Consider the following 16,713-nt stretch of genomic DNA (forward strand, 5'->3'; position numbering starts at 1 on the left):
TTCAAAGCAGATCTACCACTCCAAACACTAGATCTAGCATCTCAAAACTTAGTTGTCACGTAAAGCTTCGATCTTTACGTTCATGTATGGTAATTTTTCTCCAACATACCAAAACATGCACTCACAAGGTGTTAAGCATAATAACCCTCATGTGGATGAATAAAGTTGGGACGTTTGGACTCTAGGGACCTCACAAGGTCCAGATCTGAGGTTTAAACCCCAAGATAACTCTATATGCTTGAAGTCCCAACAAAAGGTGGAAGAAACCCTAATCTTCCACAATAATGAGATCTAGGCAAATAAATGAGAAAGGTGCAAGCTTTTACCTCCCACTGAAGCCCTTGCATGAAGATACACTTGATCCAACCGTTTCTCTTGCTTCCTTATTGGATAATATCCTCTTCTTCTCAAAAGATGCACTAGGTTACTCCAAGTTTAGCTTCTAAAACCCTCTTAGCTCACTACACACGTTTAGGGTTTTACACAGGAAGGTTAGGCAGCTGGTGAGGCAGAAATGGGGGCATAGGTTCCCTTATACAGGCCCCAACCTCGGGAAATTAGGGTTTCACAACACAGCACCAACTCGGCGAGTCGGCTCTCTGACTCGTCGAGTTCATTCATTAATCCCACGCGGTCAATTCGACTCTACTCGACAAGTTGGACTCACAACTCATCGAGTCACTCATAAAATCTCAAAATTAAACACATAATAATATACCTGGGAGTCCGGATGTTACAATTCTTCCCCACTTGAATTAGATTTCGCCCTCGAAATCGCTCCTCAACAACACATACATCGAACCCAATAACTCGAAAAGCACCACCGAAAGGGTCTCATACCACACAACTATCTTCCTCCAGGGACACCTGAATCCTAACAGGAACTCCCGAACCCGGAAAAGGACAGACCCCTCTGCCACTACGATACCCGTTCTGACTCCCCAGAACCTGGAGACTCTAGTGGTCTGTCTCACTGCCAGACCGCCCTCTCAAGATATCACCATGTTATTTGTTCCTCGAATAACAGACCTCGATAACTTACTGCCCCTCTGATTCTCTTGCGGTGTCTGATAGAAACGAGTCAATGCCCAAAAATTGGCTACCGATCACTCATACCAGACATATTAAACGATCCAAATCATACTCCAAGGAACGAAAAGGTCACATCACACCAGGGGCCCATCCACTGTACTGCAACCAAAAGCCATCTGAACAATGAACTCTCAACACCCTGTCCTCAGACACAAGAAAATGATCAGGCTTACTCAGAAGTAGCATCTGACATCTAACAATCATAATCCCCAGCTCCCTTCTCAATTATCCCTTTCAACACTGAACACCAGGTCAACTCCCGACCCAACAGTTGAACCTCCAAAGGTTACCCATTGCATACCCCAAAACGTCTCACTGACTTCCTTCTCACAATAACTATCTCGGCCCAGTGTGACACACAAGTCATGAAGTTCGCTTTACCCCAAGTAAATACTACAACCCCAACTGAAACCGTCTCACCCTCGACGTCTGTCGTCTAATACTCTTTAGTTCCATATGTCTCGCGGTCCTTCCCACACAAACAAACTGACCCACTCAGGTCTAAGACATCAGATGACACACAATACCCCTCAAAATGGAACCCATCTGCGAATCCGGAACCTCATGTCGTCTACTCAATACACGAATTGTCCCAAATTCAACTCGAGAGTCTGATTTCACAGCAAAATTGGAACCACTCATTTCCAATCTGATACTCAACCCGAACCTGTGATTCGTGAATTTATGCACACACCATCTCTCCAATTCCTTTCGATTATGATAATTCCTCCTCAACCCGGGATACAACAATCCTCGACCGACACAGAGACCCCAGTCTCGCCCCAGGTCCGGCAACCAGGTTCCAGAAGACTCAAGTGGTAAGGCTACCCAAGCCTAAGAACTCCTCTGCGTCATACTCTGACTAGTGAATACTACACCTCCCCGTAGATTCACAACGCTTCTCTCTTTTTCGATGGCTAGTGAAAGTTACGGTTCCCCGCAGTTCCACAATACTCTTCCGCTGACTAGTGAAAACTACGGCTCCCTACAGTTTCACAACGCTCTTTCGTTGTTTGGAGGGTACTACGGCTCCCCGCAGTATCGCCACACCCCTTCGCTGACTGGTGAATACTACGGCTCCCCGCAGTATCACCACACTCTCTCGCACTAACTCATGGATGCTACAGCTCCCCGCAGTCTTCCATCACTTTCTCTTATCACCCCATGATCTCCTCCTCGAGTCGACACCACACTGTGTTCACTAACTCATGCTCCGCGGCCAACCAAAGATAGGTGCACAAACCCATCCAAAATAGGCATCACTACTCCTGACGGCAACCGCCATGACAACAGTCCTTTTCTCGCCGCAATTCACATTCTTAGATAATCCTACTTGATGTCAATTAGCCGAAGGGCTCCCACTGGAACCATAGATACTTGATACACCACTTACCATCTCATAACTCAAGACTCAAAATAATCCGAAATTTAGGACATCATACCTAAATACCTCGGTACACCATCACAGGACCTCACGATGTCTTGCCTCAACCATTGATCTTATATTCACGGCATCATACTCAAATACCGCAATGTACCCTCTCAGAATCTCACAAACGATCTTCCTCTCGCACAACTTCTAACGTTGGAACATTCCCATCTCGCAAATTGAAACACAAAGGAATCGTCAATGACTGAAAACACGTTGATGAAAATCCGAAGCTCCACCCTCTACGGATCACTGCCCATACGAAGTACTCACACCGACTCTGAAATTGGTTGACAAATTAACTGATGCCCCTCCTGGAGTATAGATCACAATCTATACCTATACACGCAAATCTCAGCTATTGCACCCTGAACTCGGCGATCCAACCGCCTCGAACTCAATAATTGCAAACCTGAAAAATCCTTAGCCAAAATAGATTCTCTGACCAACGGCCACCTGCCGTGAATTCGCTCATCCTTCCTTAAGAACATACGCATACATCATCCCGCCTTGCACCTCGCCTCATCCACCAATAACCCAAGTCTCATGTGTCCGCACCACGGATCTCCATAACCAGTTCTCTAACCGCACTTTGAACGAATCGTTGATCCTCTCAATAGAATACTCAGTTCTCCCTCACTCGGGGTTCGAACCATCACCAATTGGCATACCAAAAATCTATTCCATAAACTGTTTCACCAGGTATATCACACTTGAATCTTGGAACGTACCATATAATCACTTCAATGATCTTCCTGATGGAACCAAGCAACTCTAAATATCCTGTAACTCAAACAAGAATCTTAGAATCCTCCCAACATGACTGCCTCTAGTCATCTCGAAGCCTCACACCGATATACCGCCGAATACCCCAACTGTTCTGAATTAGTCCTGACTCTCGGTCCGGAAATAATGCACTATCACACACTTCGTTTCTGACTCCTCGACCAGCCCACTATCGCGGAAATCATCATAAAGAAAGAGACCCCACTCTCAAAGTCGATAAACAACGAGGGCCATCGCCCCGATATACTTCTCTTAATCACCTGAAACCGCCGTTAAAAAGTATGCCTCCCTAAAAAGGTACCTCCCTGTTCTCTTCCCTCATAGACCCACAAATGACTCTCTCATGGTATAAGAATTACCTTGCAACAAACATACTGCCCAAAATACTCTGGTGAAAAGGTTGCAACCCTATGCTACCACACGGGGTTTACCTCCATACTCTGAAAACCGGAAGCTCACTGTAACAATGTAAATTTTAAAACAATTTTTTTTTCATTTTTCAACATAATAAAACTCATATAATATTCTGAAATCTCATGTATCAAATGTCATAATAATAAAACATATCCCAGAATCTCAATACATAATCTCCTGCCAGTGTGTACAAATCATGCCGGCGCCTTCCCGCGATCCTCGTTGGTACCTGAAACACATATCACATAACACGGTAAGCATAAATGCTTAGTGAGTTCCCCAAAATACCACATACAACACATAAGCCACTCGAGGCTATAACTCGGTATGACCCTCCGGTCAATGTGTCTCAGCGCGACCCTCCAGTCCCGTAGCTCGTTGGACCCTCCAATCCGGTCTAGCTCGTTGGACCCTCTGGTCCGGTCTAAATCGTTGGACCCTCTGGTCCGGTCTAAATCGTAGGACCCTCCGGTCCGGTCTATATAACACATAGCATACATATATCACAATGCACATAAACTCAAACATACACATAACACATAAGACCCTCCGGTCTGCACCTAGTTACCACTCTAGATAATGTATAGTGAGAAGACTCACCTCGGGAAATCTCGGAAAGTTTCGAACTCGAATAACTGATCTAGCCTCCGCCTAATCACATAAAGTAATTATCTCTAATTAATACGGCTCTCAAAAGCTAGACTAGCCCCTCCCTATATTCTCTCAGAAGGGGAAAAGTCCATTTTACCCCTCCAATGGTCCAATGTCCAAATGTTGACCAAACCCTAAAAGTCAACCCCAGTCAATGGTCCAACTTTGACCAGACTCGTCGAGTGCACTTGGGTGCTCGGCGAGTCCATGTGTGTCCTCTGAATCCTCCTAAGGCCTCATTCGACTCGTCGAGTTAACCTTTTTCTCTACGGGTTACCACTGATCACGAATCGTGGTGCAACGCGATCCTACTCGTCGAGTCCGCTCATGGACTCGGCGAGTTTCTTCCATGAGAATGCTCAAACGACCTTCTGAGGTCAGATCTGTTTCTCTAACCTATAGATCTGGCCATCTAACACTCAAAAGTTACGTAAAGGTCCAAACTTTATGCTCATGCAACACTCATAAGTCTCTATTTGATGAATTAGCCCTAAAATGACAACCATGATCCAAAACCCAAAAAGGGACTGCGTAAAGCTGGATGCTTGGGGCTCTCTGGACCTCTCAAGGTCCAGATCTAAGGTCTATTACACATTGGGACCTCTCATGCTCTTATTCCAACTCAATAAAGGGTAAAGAAAACCTTGATTCAAGAAGCCTACACAATAAAGAAGAAAAGGGCCGAATTGCTACCTCAAAGTGCAGCCTCCTTGCTTGAAAGTCTCAGAAAAACAACCTCCTTTGGTCCTTCTTGCTGGATCACTTCTCCTCCTTAACAAAATCACAACAATGGTTCAAGATGGCTCTCTCTGTGACTACACACGCTCAAATATGCTAGGGTTCTTTTCTCTGAAAGGGTGGCCGCAAATGAAGGCTATAAGGACCCTTAAATAGGGCACAACCCAAGGATTTAGGGTTTCTGTCCACAGCGCGGACTCGTCGAGTCGACCCCCCGACTCGTCGAGTCCATTCATTAATCCTAGTCAGCAGACGCGATCCTACTCGGCGAGTCTATGCGCCAACTCGTCGAGTCCCTCTCCTTGACTCAAAAATAACACTCAATTTATGATACCTGGAAATTCGGATGCTACAATTATCCCCCACTAGAATCAGACTTCGCCCTCGAAGTCTCGCTCTGCAAACAACTCTGGATGCGGCTCCCGCATCTCCGTCTCCGGCTCCCAGGTTAGCTCGGACCCTCTCTGATGTTGCCACTGGACCTTAACCAGGGGCACCTCCTTGTTCCTCAGAACCTTTACCTTCCGATCCAAGATCGCGATCGGCCTCTCAATGTAATTCAAACTTGCGTCCACCTGAATGTCCTCTAGCGGCACCACCGCCGTCTCATCGGCTATACACTTCCTCAACAGGGATACATGGAAGGTATCATGGACCTGACTCAACTCCTCGGGTAGCTCCAGACGGTATGCTACCTTACCCACCCTCGCGGTCACCCTGAACGGGCCAATGTATCGGGGCCCCAGCTTGCCCCTCTTCCTGAATCGGATCACTCCTTTCCAAGGAGATACCTTCAAGAGTATGAAATCTCCAACCTGGAACTCGAGCTCAGATCGCCGCCTATCCGCATAACTCTTCTGACGGCTCTCGGCTGTCACTAAGCTCTGTCTGACTTGCTGTATCTGCTCAGTCGTCTTAAGCACTATCTCAGTGCTACCCATCACTCGCTGCCCTACCTCTCCCCAACAGATGGGAGTTCGACACCTCCTCCCATAAAGAAGCTCAAAGGGAGGCATACCAATACTCGAATGGTGGCTGTTGTTGTAAGAAAACTCAGCCAAAGGTAGGTATGTGCCCCAACTTCCACCGAAGTCCATAACACATGCTCGAAGCATGTCCTCAAGCTTCTAAATCGTCCGCTCACTCTGTCCATTCGTCTGGGGGTGGTAAGCAGTGCTGAAGTGCAATCTCGTACCCAACTCCTCATGGAACTTCTTCCAAAACCTGGAAGTGAAACGTACATCTCGGTCGGACACAATCGAGATCGGCACTCCATGCCGCGACACCACCTCCCTCACATATATCTCTGCCAGTCTCTCTGTAGAAGAGCTCTCACTGATAGCAAGGAAGTGAGCGCTCTTCGTCAACCGATCTACAATCACCCAAATTGCATCAACACCTCTCGCGGTCCTCGGTAATTTGGTGATAAAATCCATAGAAATATATTCCCACTTCCACTGGGGAACCTCTAATGGCTGCAATTTTCCATGCGGACGCTGATGCTCGGCCTTAACCCTGCGACAGGTCAAGCACCTCTCTACTACCCATGCAACATCCCTTTTCATACAGGGACAACAGTAGTCTCTCTTCAGGTCCAAATACATCTTAGTGGCCCCGGTATTGCTCGAGAATCTTGATCTATGCGCCTCCTCCATCAGAGTGCTACGTGCCCCGCCCGTATACGGCACCCAAATCCGACCACGAAAGGTCATGAGCCCTCGGCTATCCGTCACAAACTCGGACACCTGTCCAATCACCCGCTCCCTTTTGCGGTTCTCCGGTCTCACGGCCTCTACCTAGGCCTCTCGAATAGTATCCAATACCGGAGTCATCACCGTCATCCTCATACATATGTCTCGAATCGGGGCGCTCTCCGCCTTGCGGCTCAGAGCATCGGCTACCACGTTAGCCTTGCCCGGGTGGTACAGGATCTCACAGTCATAATCCTTTACCACATCCAACCATCTCCTCTGGCGCATATTTAGGTTGGGTTGATCCATCAGATACTTCAAACTCTTGTGGTCCTTCTATATGGTACACCGAAGCCCATACAAATAATGACACCATATCTTAAGGGCGAACACCACCGCCCCCAAATCCAAATCGTGGGTGGGATACCTCGTCTCATGAGGCTTCAGCTGCCTCGATGCGTATGCTATCACGTGCCCTCTCTGCATATGTAACACCCATAAAAATCGAGCCAATTTAAAACTTTTTAAATCATTCAAAACCATTAGTTATTACAAATCTGTTTTCAAAATAGTTTCATATCAGAGTATCCCAGAAATCCAAATCAAAATATGAGGATATGTACGGTCACGCCTTCGCCTTCCCGCGATCATCAGAAGTACCCGAAACAATAATCGATAAATGTAAGCTCGAAGGCTTAGTGAGTTACCCCCAAAATACCAACCTCACATAACCATAATCATATAATATCAACATATACAGAACAGCCATGCATCTCGAGTCTATAGTGTGACTGGTCCGCCCGCACCGGGCCTTCAGTACGCCTGGTCCACTTCCTGAGTCTACAGTCTGACCGGACCGCCCGCACCGGGCCTTCAGTCGATCTGGTCCACTCTTCGAGCCTCGGCACGTCTGGTCCGCCCTCTCGGGGCCTTCAGCCTATCCGGACCGCTCGTCGGGCCTTCGGCCTGACTAAGTGCCCTCCAGGGTCTGCAGTCTATCCGGTCCGCCCTGGGTATGTTGGCCTACAGCACTAAGCAAGACCCGCCTCAACCCAACCCAGCCCAATCAAAACAACCATGTGCACATATAACAGATAATCACATAACGGTCTATAGACGAATAAACCGATCTAACAGATCACATAGCGTAGCAACATCCTATAACCAGGATACCGACCTAACCGGTCACTAACATAGCATCATCCTATATACCTGGATACCGACCTACTAGGTCACTAATCACAATACCGTCCTAACTACCAGGACGCGGGTCTAACAGTTCAATAAACATATCATGCAATATACCCGAATACAAATCCGATAACGGGTCGGCCTTGGTGCCGTAGACCCTGTCGATATAGTGAGGATAACTCACCTTGAAATGCTGAACTGAAGAGGTAAGATCAAGTCCTCTGCTCACGGCCACGAACTCCACCACCTGACACTTGATGAAACCATATCTATAAGTGCCCAATTTACTAGAATACCCTTGGAAGTCAAACTGGTCAACTCTTGGTCAAAGTCAAGGTCCTGGTCAACGTCAACTTTCCTGGTTGACCCTACTCGCCGAGTCAACCTAGTGACTCGCCGAGTTCATGAACTCAGAAACCCATAATTCGTGACTCGACTCGCCGAGTCACCCCAAGACTCATTGAGCCCTTCAATTCGAGTCCTAGCCTGTCCAACTCACTTAGTTTACTCAACTCACTGATCCGCATCATAACCAGATGGTTTAGGGTTTGCGACCCGACTCGTCAAGTGCAAGAACAGACTAGTCGAGTTCACTTAAGTCCTCCTCATTCAGACGATTTCAGTCCAATCCACTGCTTCCAACTCATAGATCTGGACTCATAGGGCTAGTTTTACACGTAAAGTTTCCAACTTTACGTGCATGCAAGGTGATTTTGGCTCAATACAAGCTAGAGAGAAGGTTCAAGACAAGAATGCTCCCAAACAAGCTAAAGGGCTGATACTTTATGCCTTCCTGGACCAAGATAAGTCTAGATCTGAAGTTGCAACCCCAGATCTAGTCCCAAAACCCGAAATGGATCCCAAACATGCTAAATAGCCCCAAATCATCATCCAAGAATAGATCTAGTAGGGAAAAGCTCAAAGTAACGACTTGTTACCTGATAAATGTGCCCAAGATGAAGTAGATTCTGGATCTACACGAACTCCTTGATGCTAGCCTCTTGATCTATAAGTTTCCTTCACTATAATCCTCTTGTAAAGCTTCCAATCACTCAACAATGGAGGTTTACACGTTTTATGGTTTACTGACTCTCAATGGGTAACAAAGAGGCTGAGGTGAGAACATAAGATCCTTTAAATAGGGTGCAAACCCTAAAATTTAGGGTTTTCTCTTCCCATCACTGACTCGTCGAGTCCCGCCGCCGACTCGGCGAGTTGGTCACTTAACACGTGGCCAAAACCCGCTCCGACTCGACGAGTTAAGATACCTACTCGTCGAGTCTACTCCTTTATTTACACTTAGCACCCCGAACTTATATTCTTGAATTTGGGATGTTACAATTCTCCCTCACTTAAATTAGGCTTCGTCCTCGAAGCCTACTGCAACACACAATTCCGGATAACACTCCTACATTGCAGCCTACGGTCTCCCAAACCAGCCCAAATCTCTTCAGGCGCTACTTCCGTGTCCCTTCTAAGGACAAATCCTTCCTGAATCTAGTCCCTTTTCGCGCTGATAGGATGACGCATCCTTCAGCTTCCGAGTAACTCTCATGAACAACCAGCTATATCGCATAAACACTTATACCTGGCCCAATCAGCCTCGGGCTGGAATACCAGGAATGCCTATGACGGGTCCAGTCATCCCTAGGATGGTATACCCTCGTATCCTCATGCATGTTTGGCCCAATCAACCCTCGGGTTGGAATACCAAACACACTAGGTCTAATCAATCATAGGGTCCCGTCATCCTCATGATGGAATACCCTATATTGGAATACTACTACATACATATCCCATGACTACAACCATACTTGGAATCCAAGGATCTATCCTTGCATCTCCTTCAAAGTCCTCCGATTCGACACAACCGAGAACAACTTACCCAAATCTCATGAATACATCCAATCCGAACGTGCTCCTACAACAGACATAATCACACAATCTCTATGCCCACAACTTATTACTGGAATACCCTTACGGTCCTCAACATGGGTATGGATTGCCTCTGAGCCCACATCACGAGTCTGGTATGCCCTCCCCGACCCTCAGCTCATGACTGGAATGCTCCCAATGACCGATCGACACTACTGTCGTCACTTCAGTTGCCCAACACTCCGACGCTGCAGGTATTCACTTCCCTCCACCACTCGAAGGGACTAATCGACGCTCCTCTCATCAGCGAACAACATATGATACAAAAAAAACTACTACCACGCATGAAACCCAAGACACATCACAATAACTTAAACCATCATCAACATACCTACCACTACCGGCTAACCAGTACGACACTCATATCTAACCCATATCACCCCTTCGGGTTAGAATACCAACATCTCTAATCAATTCAACTATGGAGTTGAAATTCTCAGGGTTTGTTGGCCTACCGCCTCAACCCTACCGCTCCCTTCGAGCCTCCATGCCTAAGACTTACAGTCGGCCCACATCGGGTATCTTGGCCTACTGTATAGAGCAGGACCGCCTCAACCCCAACCAAATGCCATAGACGATCATGAGAAAGATGTAATCCGGTTCCCAAAACCTGAATGACGGATATTCTCATCCCAAACCTTCCCAAAACTGACTAATACGCATTCAGATCCACTCTCAGTCCCTAACTGGAGTATTACACGATCCAAGAAGATGAAACCTCGGAGGCACTCCGAACTGATAGGATCACCAAGATCCTTTGCACTCCATATGATCTGTAACAACAACTTCCGATCAAACTAGAATACACTGGAGTCTTCAGCCTGAATGGACCGCCCTACCAGGCCTTCAGTCTATCTGGACCACTCTTAGAACCTTCAGCATGTCTGGACCGCCTCTCTGGGCCTTCAGCCTGTTTGGACCGTTCTTCGAGCCTTCGGTCTGACTGGTACGCCCCACCGACCTTCAGTGTATCCGGACCGCTCTAAACTGTCGAGCATCTCCCTGGACCACCCCTCTTGATGCTCTCTCCCATGCATCCTGTTCTCACCCACTTGGGGCTTCAAACTTCTGATCTACTCTGTGGACTATATCCCCAGCCTAACCCTAGGCCTCATGTCGATTTTCCACCCTCTCGGAATCCGTGGTCTGTTCCTTGACCCGCGTGTCTACTACATACGCTAAATAACCTGCACTCCCGTGCTGAATGTATTGTTGGGCCCTGGCAGCTAACAAAACCCTCAATCTATCAATCCAAAAACCCTCATAGTCGAGCACACCCTCAACCGAATACTCGAACTGAACTCAAACCATGATCAGAACTCCAACCTGATTCCCTGAATTCTGTTATCAATCACCGAGAAGACGTGATACACATGCTGGGGAGTTTTACCAAACTCCCAACTCACATAATCCTCCAACCAAACAGCCACTTGGTTTGTCTTCCTTCCTGCCAACGATGCGAGACTTATCCTGTAACGCCCATGTTTCTAGGCTAGGCATTAATATTGACATAATGGTATAGGTTAACCTTTGTAACTCATTTAGAAGAAATGAAAAGGAATTATGTGAATTTTATGTGAATTATGTGTTTTATGCTTAATTATTAGGGTTTAATTACTTAAGAATAAAAATGAGCGTCAAAATTAAATATTAGATAAAGCCGATATCTATTAAGAAACTTGTAGTAGGCGTGACAAGGATTACGGATATATAAAGAATGCTAAAATCCGAGTTATAACGAAGAAGTTATGACCTGTCGAAGTTTCACGATAAACCGGCACGGTGCCGAATGTCGTAAAAAGTGAGTTTTTGATAAACTACTTTTTAGCCTTAGTCATATAAATGAAACTCGTAGTGTTCATTTAACCGAGAGTAGGTATAAAAAGAACGCCCAAATCTGACTTCGTATGAGGAAGTTATGATTTTTCGAAGTTTCAGCTTAGCAGTACACAGCTAAAAACTCGAATTTTAGATCGAGCGATTTTTAGCCGACGCGACCTAAACAAGAATCTAAGGACTCGTCATTTTTAGTACAACGGTAAAAAGTCTGACGAAAACGGACGTCGGATGAAGAAGTTATGAATTTTTAACGGATTTCCTACGCGTGCAGCGTAACTTTACCTACGCGTGCATATAAATTGTACAGCGTAACTTTACCTACGCGTGCATATAAATAACGTCCAAAACGGAGCTCGTATGCGAAAGTTATGGATTTTAGAAGTTTTGGCGCGAAAACCGAGAAATTTCGCATAGGTGGCTTCGGCCACGTCACCCTTCGCATGCAGCCTCCACGTGGCATCTTCTGATTGGACCGCAGCCTCGCGTGGCAACTGCTGATTGGTCCGAAGTCTTCACCCTTCTTCCCCATTGGACCGAAGTCCGGTCCACTTAGAAGCCTCCACCTGTCCAAGCTTCGCATGTGCCCTTCGCAGGAGCTGCCCCATGTCCGACCTTGGTGAGTCATCCGACGCGTATGCCTCGGTGGCGAGCCCTCTCATGCGAGACGTGTCTGACGCGTGTCCTCCTCCGGTCCGAGCCACGTGCCCTCGCCTCCTGATGCCACCTGCTTCGCTGACTCACCCTTCTGATCGGCCGACCTCGTATCCTCGCCCTATAAATACAAGGCCTGCGAGCCTTGCCGAGGAATTTTAGACTTTTGCCATTTTTGACTTCCCCCGAAGCCCCGGTAACATTTCTAAAGAACGAAATACGTTCCGAAGTTCCCGAAGACCCAGAAAATTTATCTTTTCGGTTTTGAAGCCCGACCTTTCACAAAGCCCGGTTTCTCAATAAAACTCCTGGTTTTATTAGAAACGAACGTTTTAGGAAACGAATTACTGTCCGATTATCATCAAATCATGTGAGTGTGTAGTCACTTTCATCTTACACATAGATATGAAGTATTTTATATAAAATACGTGCTACGTGTATATATGTTGTTTGTTTATTCGAGATGGGTGTTGAATGAATGTTTTATACATGTTTAAAATGATTGAAAATGTATATATATTTATCTTCGAATATGTTGGGTAAAACATGGGTAGATAAAGTATGAGGGATAGAAGTACAATATAGATGTACGTTGGTAGCTATGAATTTTGTACAGTATAGATGTATGTTGGTAGCTACGGATTTAGTATGTTGGTAGCTATGGACTTAGTGCCTGTTGTATAAATCTTGGCGACGATGTGACTTCGTGCCTATTAGATAAACCCTGGTGACGATGTGACTTCGTGCCTATTAGACAAACCCTGGCGACGATGTGACTTCGTGCCTATTAGATAAACCCTGGCGACTATGAGACGTAGTGCCTATTGTATAAACCCTGGCGACTATGAGACGTAGTGCCTATTGTATAAACCTTAGCGACTATGAGACGTAGTGCCTATTGTATAAACCCCGGCGACTATGTGACGTAGTGCCTGTGGTATGAACCTTGGGCAGCGATGGACTTCGTGCCTATTCCTTAGGATGAATCCTTAGGAATGAGTGAGATTTGATTCTTAGGGTAAATCCTTAAGAAATAAATAACATAATGGGGATTGGGTAATTAGGTTGATTGTTTGATGTTTAAGCATAATAAATTATTTATTGTGGGTTGAAAACCCTATATGTTCACTAGGCTCCCAAGCCTGACCCACTCAGTTTGTTTGTATCACAGGTATCGATACGAAGTTACTTTAAACTGAGAGATTAAAAGAGATGTAGATCACTGGTGTAAGTGTGTGTAAGTTCTGTTTATGCTTATGTTTCTGTATTGACGATGACATCCCTATGGTTTAAGTGAATAAAATACATTTCTTCAGAAATGATTTGATAATATAATTATCATGTTTTTATGGGAGCAAATTCCGCAACACCTTTTAAAAGGATTACTCTGATTTTATTTTAAAAAGCATAAACGAAATCGGTCTTTTCTGGCCGAGAAATTAGGGGATGTCACAGTTGGTATCGGAGCATTAGTTTAAGCGAACTAAGAAATTGTAGGATTTCTAGACTTAAACTTAGAATGCTAAGTGATGATTGTGAGATGAGTGTCTACCGTATTTTAGACACGAGCACTAGTTTATTTTAGGAAAGATGCCTAAAATGTTTTTATGTACTAAATGCTATATGTTTGCCATATATGCCATTATTTGTTCGGATCTATGGTCTGTTGCCGACCGGATCTGGAAACCTTATGTGTGTAGGATTCTAAGCGTATGATTACGAGATTAGAACTAACATGTAAACGTTTCGAAGTGATAAGGAGATTTATACGTTTATCGTAAATAAAGCTTTCCTATCTTAAATTCTCGCTTGGTACACCGAACGTCTGCTTGGGTGTACAAAACGTTATGTTGAAGACTCGTAGAGAATTGAGTAGATGGAGGAAATGAAAAGCTTATGATAGTGAATGATACCTATCAGAAGATATCGTAAGAGTGGTATCTTGTCTTAGAATATGTTTGATAAAATAATGAAACGTTTAGAGGAGTATGGTACGTCTGAAGTACACCTTCGATTGGCAGGATGATGGAACGATTGGTGTAATTCCTGAAGTTGTTCCATCCTCTGGAATTTCCATCACCAACCAAGTTGAAGCAGAATTGATGACTGCAGATACGCATGGAAGAAGTCCTAGTATAGTCTAGGAAATTTTTATGATTAATTAGACACATTCGTATGTGTTAAATTGTTTTGTGATTTTAGGACTTGGGGACTGCGAGACAGTACTTGGGACGAGTATGAGTAGGTGTGAATAGTAGTAGAGATCTATACTACTGGAAGCACAGGACTCACACTTGGATCAGGGAAAGTCACAAGGGTACCAAGGAACTCGTAATTGATTCCGTCTTATTCTAGTCTGTTGTTACCATCGTTTCGGTAATGACTAAGAAGATGATTGTTATTCCGACCCTAGTGGTCATATCGAATTGAGTCCGACTACGATGAGTTTGTGATGTGGTTCAGAGAACCAAGTTCGATGTAGCAGTTGACTTAAGCCGAATTGAAGTAAAGGCCGATCAAAGCGATCAATAGAAGTATCGCGTTCGTTGTTAAAGAAGTTGGGTTAGGTTGTGTTCTGACCCAAAGGGATAAAGTGATAGCGTATGCATTGAGGCAATTGAAGGAGCATGAAAAGAACTACCCAACTCATGATCGGGAGTTGGCAGTGGTAGTATTCGCCTTAAAGATAGGGAGGCACTATCTTTATGGTACTAAATGCAAACTTTTCACGGATTATAAGAGTCTTCAATATCTCTTTAATCATAAGGAATTGAACATGAGGCAACGGCGCTGGCTAGAATTACTCAAGGACTACGACTATGAGATACTTTACCACCCTGGTAAAGCAAGTGTTGTTGCTAATGTTCTTAGTCGGAAGGTAAATCTTGAAAGGAATAGGCCAAGAGCGTTGAGAATTGAAGTTGTCTCTACAATTGTGGAAAGTATAAAGAAAGCTCAAGAGGAAGCTTTAGAGAAAAAAAATAACCGAAAGGATGAACGTTTGGGAAAAACGTTGGTGTTTGATACAAAGGGTCAAGGACTAAAGGTATTCAAAGGTAGGATTTGGATACCTAGGATGGGAGGAGTAAGAGGTCTTCTGATGGAAGAAGCTCACAAAACCATGTACTCGATTCATCCTGGCAGTGCGAAAATGTATAGGGATCTAAAACCCTATTACTAGTGGCCGATGGTGAAGCTCGATGTTACTAAGTATGTGGCTGAGAGTATAACTTATGCTAGGGTTAAGGCACAACATCAGAAACCGTATGGGAGTTTAGAACCTTTGCTTATACCCATGGGTAAATGGGAAGGTATCACTATGGATTTTGTGACTAAACTGCCCAGAACAAGGAACGGTCACGACATGATTTGGGTGGTCGTTGATCGCTTCACTAAGAGTGCGCATTTCATAGTAGCCAACGAGAATTAGTCTATGGATAAACTTGCGAATTCTTATGTGAAGGAAAGTGTGAGGCTTCACGGTGTTTCGTTAACGATTGTATCCGATCGTGACAGCCGTTTTACCTCAAGGTTTTGGAGGAGTCTATAAGAGGAATTGGGTACCAAGTTGTGTTTTAATACAGCTTACCATCCACAAACCGGTGGTCAGAGCGAACAAACAACTCAAACGTTGGAGGCTATGTTGAGGGCATGTACCCTGGAATTTCCAAGGTAACTGAGGTAAACACTTACCTCTAGTAGAATTTTCCTATATTGACAGTTTCCACTCGAACATCTAGATGGCACCTTATCACGCTTTGTATGGGGAAAAGTGTCGAATGCCGTCATGTTGGCTAGAAGCTGAGGAAAAGCAGTTTGTGGGACCTGAAATAGTCCATCAGACTACTGAAAAGTTGAAAGTGATTAGGGAAAGGAGGTTAGCTGCTCAAAAGAGCTATGCTGACAAGTAAAGACAACCGATATCATTCGAAGTTGGAGATTCGGTTTTACTTAAAGTCTCGCCGTGGAAGGGACTTATAGGATTTGGTAGAAGGGGAAAGTTGAGTCAAAGGTTTATTGGACCATTTAAAGTTCTTCAGAGGATCGGGAATCAAGCTTACGATCTAGAATTACCGGAAGAACTGGAGGGTATTCATAATACCTTTTATGTGTGTTATTTGAGAAAATTTACGGGAGATGTGCCCGACATAATTCCCATTTCTTAACTAAGGTTGGATGAAAACAAGAGGTTGGATGAAAACAAGAGGTTGATTGAAGAACCTGAGGCAATCGTTGACCGTAAGAATAAGAAGTTGTGACACAAAGTGGTCGATTTAGTGCTTGTTCATTGGAAAC

The sequence above is a fragment of the Lactuca virosa genome, chromosome 5 (assembly GCF_052849685.1).
Source record: "Lactuca virosa cultivar CGN04683 chromosome 5, Lactuca_virosa_CGN04683_v6, whole genome shotgun sequence".
In the NCBI taxonomy this organism is placed as follows: Eukaryota; Viridiplantae; Streptophyta; class Magnoliopsida; order Asterales; family Asteraceae; genus Lactuca; species Lactuca virosa.